Source organism: Mauremys reevesii, linkage group 12 (genome assembly GCF_016161935.1).
Source record: "Mauremys reevesii isolate NIE-2019 linkage group 12, ASM1616193v1, whole genome shotgun sequence".
Lineage (NCBI taxonomy): Eukaryota > Metazoa > Chordata > Testudines > Geoemydidae > Mauremys > Mauremys reevesii.
Window position 1 is genome coordinate 19,382,727 of NC_052634.1, and position 8,204 is coordinate 19,390,930.

At 47.4% G+C, this 8,204-nt stretch overlaps 1 long non-coding RNA gene across 1 annotated transcript; it reads left to right on the top strand.

Annotated features, from left to right (window-relative positions):
* Positions 1-914: 914 nt before the first annotated feature.
* Positions 915-3,462, top strand: LOC120375484. Its single transcript, XR_005586572.1, has 3 exons — positions 915-1,111; positions 2,533-2,636; positions 3,363-3,462. It is a non-coding gene; the product is annotated as an uncharacterized LOC120375484 (long non-coding RNA).
* Positions 3,463-8,204: the final 4,742 nt, after the last annotated feature.

The window sequence follows — 8,204 nt, forward strand, 5'->3', positions numbered from 1 at the left end:
CAATACCTTTCCCCTCTACACACCGCCCCCAATAGCCCCCACCCCCTCCCCATATGTCTCCCACCTCCCTTCTACCCCCACCCCCCAAATGCCTCCCAACCTCCCTCTTCTACACCCCACCCCAAACACCTCCTGGCCCCCACTCTGCAAATGCCTTCCACCCCCTCTTCAACACCCCCACCCCCAATACCTCCCCTCTACACACTGCCCCAATAGCCCCCACCCCATCCCCAAATGCCTCCCACCTCCCTTCTACCCCACCCCAAACACCTCCTGCCCCCGCTGCAAACACCTCCCTCTCCTTCTACCTGCTGCCCTCAAATATCTCCCACCCTTCTACCCCCACCCCCAAATGCCTTCCACCCCTCTTCAACCCCCACCCCCAAACACCCCTGCCCCCAATACCTCCCCCTCTACACACCACCCCAGTAGCCCCTCCTCCCCAAATGTCTCCCAACCCCACTCTTCTGCACCCCACCCCAAACAACCATGGTCCCCCGTGCAAATGCCTTCCACCCCCTTCTACCCGCTGCCCTCAAATATCTCCCACCCCCTTCTACCCCACCCCCAAAGTCTCCTAACCCCCTCTTCTACACCCCACCCCAAACACCCCTGGCCCCCATCTGCAAATGGTTCACTCCCCCCTTCTATCCCCTGTCCCCAAATACCTCCCAGCCCCCTTCTACTCCATGTTCCCAAATACCCCCCTGCCCCCTCCCCAAATATGTCCCACCAGAGCTGTGTTGCACGGGGCAGTGCAAGGTTCTGCAAATTGTTTAAAGTTAACAAGCTAAACCAGCTGCTGCTTTCAACGGTTAAGAATCCCTGCCAAGCTGATGATTTAGCACCTCCCTGGTCCTGCAGTTCTCTGGCTGTTCAAGTAAGCTGGGTGTGATATGCTGCTGGGACTCGGGAGTAGTCCCAAGTCGGACAAACCATCTCATTTCCATCTGTAGCCAAAGAGTCGCCGTCAGACAACTGCAAAACCCCATGCACAGACAGCAGAAATGTCTGAATCTGGGGAGTCTGGAGGGGAGATGGAAGATGCAGAGTGGGTGCCGAAAAAAGCAGCCGAAGGATCCAAGAAAAGCCTGTCAGGGATATGATCCAGGTACCTTTAGGGGACCACTTACATGTGGCACGATGCTGCCTGGCACATGCAGAATGAAACACAGCTGAACTGGGGGGTTTGCACTGGCTTTCTGAAGCAAAAGCCACTTACCCCATCTGCACCAGAGGGCATTTAGCTGTGTCCAGTCGTACTTTGGATGGATGGTTTGTCTGCCACCCACCTGAACGCTTTAGATAGCGGCAGAAGTAGGAAGTGCTCCAGGGCAGCTGTACTTCCTGCGCATCAAAGGCACTTGTAAGTCTCTGAACTGTTCTGCTCGTGGCTGTTCCAGAGAGAAACTGGCTAGGATTGCAAAGTCCCCCTGCAGATGGTCCCAGCTGTCATGTGATGCAAAAGAAGCTGAGGTCGGCTTCTGTGTGTACAGGGCTGCTGCCCCCGTGGGGGAGAAGATGGGGTTGGAACACTAAGCACTACCCAGAGAATGGGAAAGGGGGACAGAATGGAAGATGAGTGGGAGATGATAAAGAAGCAAAAATATTGATGACACTGGTCCCATGCAGCTTTCTCCACGAGCAGTGATGGGTATCAAATGAACCACATGCACACAGCTAAGGAATAGCATTTGGGAGGTAGAGAGATGCATTAAACTTTGTGGGAACTTCCCCTTCCTTCCTAATTCCCATAGCGACACCTTGTTCAGGCTCCTGCTCTCCAGGAAGATTTTTGAGGGAGAGTCAGTGTGGACGGGGCTTGCATGTGCTGAACACTTAAGTCAGTAAGAACCAATGAGCCATTCTAAGCTTGAATTTCCACAAAGCCCTATGAGGGCTGACTGCCTTCTCCCTCAAATCTTTTTTACAGATACAGTCATGTAAAATCTATACTCTGACATGTCTGCAAGCTACATGCAGGCTCCTCAGCTGATTTGAAGGGTGGGGGCATCCGCTGCTTGGCATGAGGGAGTTTGTAATTCTGAACTGCTGGGCTCAAACCTCTTTTAAAAACTGAGCCGTTTCAGAACCTCCATTGCAGAGGTGAGAGTGGCTGATTGTACTTCACACTTAGAATTTCAAACTGTGCCACAAAACCCTTTTACCTCTGAACTGGGCTGTGCATTAGCTTTATCTGGGAGAAACTCTAGTTTCATGCACTGAGACCTGTGAGTGAGACTGGCTGTTGCTGGCATGTGTAATGGGGACATGGAGAAGTCTCAAGCTTGAATTTGACCTGGCGAGGTGGTGAAAGTGATAGTGATGGTGCTGGGAGATGGCTCAGTGGGTCACATGAGCACTTGCATCTCTTTGTGGGGCTAGAGTGGCAGTGAGGTGAGGGGCATGGCAATTTTTGCAATTTGGTGTCCAGTCCTTGCACTGCTAAAGAGCCTCTGACTGCTGTGGCTCTCTGGGCACAGCCCAGCAGCAGCGGGACTGTTATTACCTTGAGCTCTCTTCTCTTAAAAGCGTTCCTGCCACGGCTGATGTGGAAACAGGCAGTGTGGCTACAGGAAGCAGAAGTGAGGCTGTGCCACAGGCTGTCACTGTGATGCAACAAAATGTATCTGCTGGTGAGTACTGCTGCATTTGGCGCTCGGACCTTGGCGCTGGATGCATCCAACATCTACCCGATAACGTCCATAGAATCGAATTCAGAAAGACGAACATGGGCCTCCACAAGCTAGTGGTGCCTGCGCACCCAACTTGGCAACATAAGGTCTACCCCTGTGTTGGAAACGATGGTAAATGGCACTGAGTATAATCGCCCTGGTGCATCTTGCCAGGTTAGTAGCTCCATCTGCTTTGCCAGCCTGCAGGATTAAAGTTTATGAATGTGGGAGTCTTCCTACTGGTCTCCAGTCTTTTGGGCTAACTTGCTGCAACCTGGCAACTGCTTACTCTTAAGCTGTGTGCAGGGGTGTAGCTGTATTGGGTCTCAGGGTAACTGAGGTAACATCTTGTCTTAGACCAACTGCTGGTGGTGGAGAGACAAGCTTTTGAGCTACACAGAGCTGCTCTTTTCTCTCACTGGCAGAAGTTGGTCATGCACCTTGTTACTCTTAAGCTAAAGTTAGTAGAGCAGGTTTGTTTAAGCTGATCTTTGATCCCTTGTCACCTTGAAGAACCAGTTGCCTTGTGACATGTGCCTTCTAGTGCCCATGCCGCTTTCTCTAGAGTTGCTGTTCATAGCAAGGGCAGGTAAAATACTAGGATCCATAAGTCTGTTTCCTGAATAAGATTGATTGGTGGGGCAGCATAGGACTAGGCTAATGTGCATATCTGGTCTTCACTCCTAGGACCATCCTGAGGACCAAACGAGATTCTGAAGGATCCTTCAAACTGGACGATCCCACTGACGTGACTGCTGGGGAGACCACCTCTGAACCAATATGTATCACTCTGAGCAAGAAGGTACAAATGAGAAATGGGGGAGCCTGGGTGGAATTGATTTCCAGCCACTGGCTGCCGTATCTTGTTCATGGCTAGCAGTAGGCGCGAAATCGGGAGAAAATTCCCTGAGACCATTTCACTGCCGCTGCCTCTTGCTTGTCCCCAACCTTCTGAGCAGCCTGGGGGAATTAGCCCTTTTTGCTCTCAAATAAGCCATTGAGATGTTGGCCCTTTACCTGGCTCACCTCACCCTAATTGATTCCCGGTGTCCTTATGCCAGCCAGTACACTGGATTCTGCTCCCTCCCACCCAGCTTCTCTTTCTGCCCCATTGTATAAATCTCTGTAGGGTTTTGACATGGGGTATGGAATAGCTTCTGTATGGGGAGAGATTAATCAAATTGAGACTTTTCACTTGGAAAAGAGGTCACTAAGGGGGGAGGATATTATAGACGTCTATAACATCATGAAATGTGTGGAATTTACTCCTTCTCATAACACAAGAGCTAGGGGGTCACTAAATGAAATTACTCGGCAGCAGGTTTAAAACAAACAAAAGGAAGTATTTCTTCACACAACGCACAGTCAACCTGTGGAATTCTTTGCCAGAGGATGTTGTGAAGGCCAAGACTATAACTGGGTTAAAGAAAGAACTAGATAAGTTCATGGATGATAGGTCCATCAAGGGCCATTAGCCAGGATGGGCAGGGTTGGCGTCCCTGGCCTGTTTGCCAGAAGCTGGGAACGGGCCTCAGGGGATGGATCACCAGATGATTCCCTGCTCTGTTCATTCCCTCTGGGGCACCTGGCACTGGCCACTGTTGGAAGACAGGATACTGGGCTAGATGGACCTTTGGCTGTTCTTATGTTCTCACTTTGGAATGGATACTTACATGAATCTCTTTTGCTACGGAAATTAGACTGGACAAATCAAGAGAGCAGGCTTCCTTATAAGAGTCACGGCATGCTTGGGGAAGGAGTGATAACAGCCAATTTCTTGCAGCTTTCCCGAATATCTTCTTCTTCCACGTGGGCTGAAACCAGGACACTGAGAGGCTAAAATAAACATTCCATTAATTTAATCAATCCCTGGTCAGAACATGAACAGCAGTTAGCATCGTTATATGCCATGTATTTGCAGTGTCACTAAGTATTATTTCTGCCACCTTATGAACCAGGGCTGAGCTAGTGGCCTGAAGCAGTGCTCTGCAGAGCTGCTCAGGTGCCCCATATTGAATTGCCAGGTCTCCTCCCTGAAGGCAGCTGTGCCTGGGAGCCTTGAAGAAGCACTTTCATCTTTACCATGCAGGCCAGGCCAGCGTAAATCAGGGTTCTGACAATAGCCCATTTATCCTAGTGTGACATGAGCAGGTAAAGTGAAGTAAACAAAGTAGGTCATGTACTTCACAGCACAACACAATTTACCAGGGAGAGATGAGCTTCGATGCAGCAAATCTTGTCATGGTGTTTCGTTGCCTTTGCCTGCGGGAGGTCTATCAGTCCCATGGCTTTGGCGTACCCGCTGCCGAATTGCCGCCGAATCCGCGGGACTGGTGGACCTACCGTAGGGGTGCAGCCAAAGGCAGCCTGCCTGCCGCCCTTGCAGGGACCGGCAGGGCCACCCCCCACGGCTTGCCGCCCCAGTAACGCGCTTGCTGTGCTGGTGCCTGGAGCCACCGCTGGCTGTGGGGGGGACTAGCAGAGACTATAAATTGTGTGGTTGTTTTGTGATAACTAATAGTAACTAAGGTATAAGATGAAATCGTTAAATTCACTGTAGGCTACAATTCTACACATTACAGAATATTAAAGAAATGTGCAGATCCAGTCAGCCTTTCATGGGTAAGGGCTGTAGAAGGATCCTGCCTGTCTCTTCCTGTGTTCTGTGGCTGAGACAAGTAGGCTGGCTAAGGAGTTAAGATTTAACTTTTTCTCTCTCCTCTAAAGAGATAATTTCTCCTCAACCCTAGGGTCAAAACCTTTTATATACCTGGGTAAGCTGTGTAAATCCTGACTTGTATAACCAGTTTTAAAGGCATATGTTTTGCGTAAGTCAGTGACAGGTTTTATTGCACAGAATAGAACAGAAAACAATTCCTAACTTCATGCTGTCATTTTCTTTATCCAGTGCTAAATTGGAGACTTATCAGTCACTTGAGCTGAATTATGTTTGTATGCAGTATTGCCAAACCCAAGCTGTCAAAAATCAGACCCCTCTGCCCCCCCAAAAACAAATCATGAGTTTGGCCTAAAATCATGAGATTTTTTTTTAACCTCATATTTTGGGCTGTTTTTATTCATTGGTTTCTGTGCTATTATGTCACGTTTTCAAGTTTCTTCCCTGCAATCAGGAAAGCGAGAAACTTGCTTTCTGAGATGCTCATGTAATCACATGAGGCCTCAAACCCCCCCTCCCCCCAATATTGCAAGATTCATGAGAAAATTGCAAGATTTGGCAATACTGGGCAGGGGGAAGGGCTGGGTGGAGAATGATAATACCATTTCATGTAGGACTTGAAGATTTTAAAGTCTGGCTTTATTCCAATTCAAAAAGAAAACCACAAATTTCTAAATTCTTTGTGAAACTGAATCACCATTCTCGACCCCAGCTCTACTGAGAGCCCCAGGTTCAGGGCAGTCTGCATGATGAACTTCCCCAGAGCCAGAGACCCTAGGAGCCCACTCTGTGAAGGTGCTGCAAGCCTGTGAAGCTTGGAGCGCCCAGGACTTCCTGGCTCACCATCCACCCAACAGACATGCTGTTCAGTACATACAAATCTGGGCTCCTGGGGCTCCCAGCTCCCAATCCGCCCACCAGGTGGATGAGCTGGCAGGAAACCAGGCAGGGTTCCATCAAAAACCTGTCTGCCTGGCAGGGTTCCATCAAAAGCCTCTCTGGTTTCTGGTGGAATTTTGCTGAAATTGACATGATCCCATGAAACATTTTGCTTTTGATAAACCAGCCAATTCCAACAAAAGCGTTTTGTTGAAATTTTTCCAGTCAGGTCTAGTCGTAGGTATTTTCTCGTAATTCATTAGTACTGTAGTAGCTGCCTTACTGGAAGAATACAGCTAGTGAATTATATTTGGAACTCCAGCCCTGTCACATCTGAGCTCTCTGGATAGTTGAAAATCAAATTTCCACATCTGGCCAACTCCAATTAATTTGGCAACCAAGTATCTCATTTTCTTTTCCACTAGGATAATGTCTGTAGTGTGGTGGTACAGGCAGAAAATAAGATGCACACAAAAATAGGGAGATGTATAGCAGGTGTAAACATCTTTAATTAAAGTAACACACAAACGTCCCACACATCATATCCTGGTCTTCTTTAGGAACTGAAGGACCAAGAGCTCTCTGGCTACAACTTAAGTCCACAATGTGTAAAGAAGATATTGCCATTCATAAGTAGTGCGGTCCTAGCCAAATCATGCAGATAAAGTACTTTAAGGTCCATCACACCATCATGGGCTCTCACCAACAGCACAAATGATTGATGAAATAGTTCAGTTCTAGGTTTGGTCAATACAGCTTGCAATAGCCTCATCTTACACAAGAAGGAAGCAGCTGTTTTTCTTTCAGTACACAATCAATCACGTTAATGTCAATTACTTTAGCGATGAATGTGTACAGGCAGTATCTTTTATATGATTTCATACATTCTGTTGGATTCAAAATACTTTGAAATGTCTGTGCTACTTACATTTTTAATGTTTTCACTTTTTATCTGCTACGCAAAATGTCTTTATGACCATTATAAAATGTTAAATAACTTAATGAACATTTATTAATCCTGAATATTTTGCCTGGTTGCTCAGAAGCATCAATCTTTTAATTCGAGAATGGACCTTATGTTTTTTGCCATTCTGCAAATGCTGCTAGTGGACGTTAATCATCTGTAAAAGCATTAAAGAGTACTGTAGCACCTTATATACTAACAGATGTGCCACAGGGCTCTTTGCTGCTTTTACAGATCCAGACTAACACGGCTACCCCTCTGATACTATTAATCATCTGAGCAGTTTTGTTACTTTCAAAAGGGGACTACAGGTCTGTCACATCTTACGCGCATTTAACATGTGTGATTTCAGGTTTACAGGTCGGCAAAAACAAAAAAAGAGGAAAAATAACCATTTTAATAGTGTACCTGTAGTGCAGGTGATTCCGCCCACCATTCAACTCAATGTAATTTTGACTATACGCGGTTTTCACTTTACGCACTAACCGCAGAATGGAACCCCTGCGTAAGATGAGACTCACCTGTATTCACATAAGCCAGGAATACGCTCAGAAATCAAGAAGTGGTGGATCAAGCTCATTGCATTCTATGGATTCTTTTCTATTAAGTAACAGTGGTTTACGTTTAATATATAGTTTTAAAAAATGTGCAGACATGTCTTATTTTTGGTGTTTTAAAAATTGTTGCTATGGGAAGCTAGAATGTACTTTGTCCTTGCATAGGTAAGCAATGGCATTCCCTTGAATCTCCCTGCAGAAGTTGCACTCCTGGTACTCCAGCGGGGTGCACACAGGACAGAGAGGGCCACAGAGAAGATGGGACAATGCAGTAGCCTCAAATCTGATCATAAGAAGCTTGAAGAGGCACCACGCCAATCTAAAGGGGGTTCAGTTAGGTGGGTGTACTTCCCCCATGGGAGTGTAGAAGATTAGGGTTGGAAGAGACCTCAGGCGGTCATCTAGTCCAATCCCCTGCTCAAAGCAGGATCAACCCCAACTAAATCATCCCA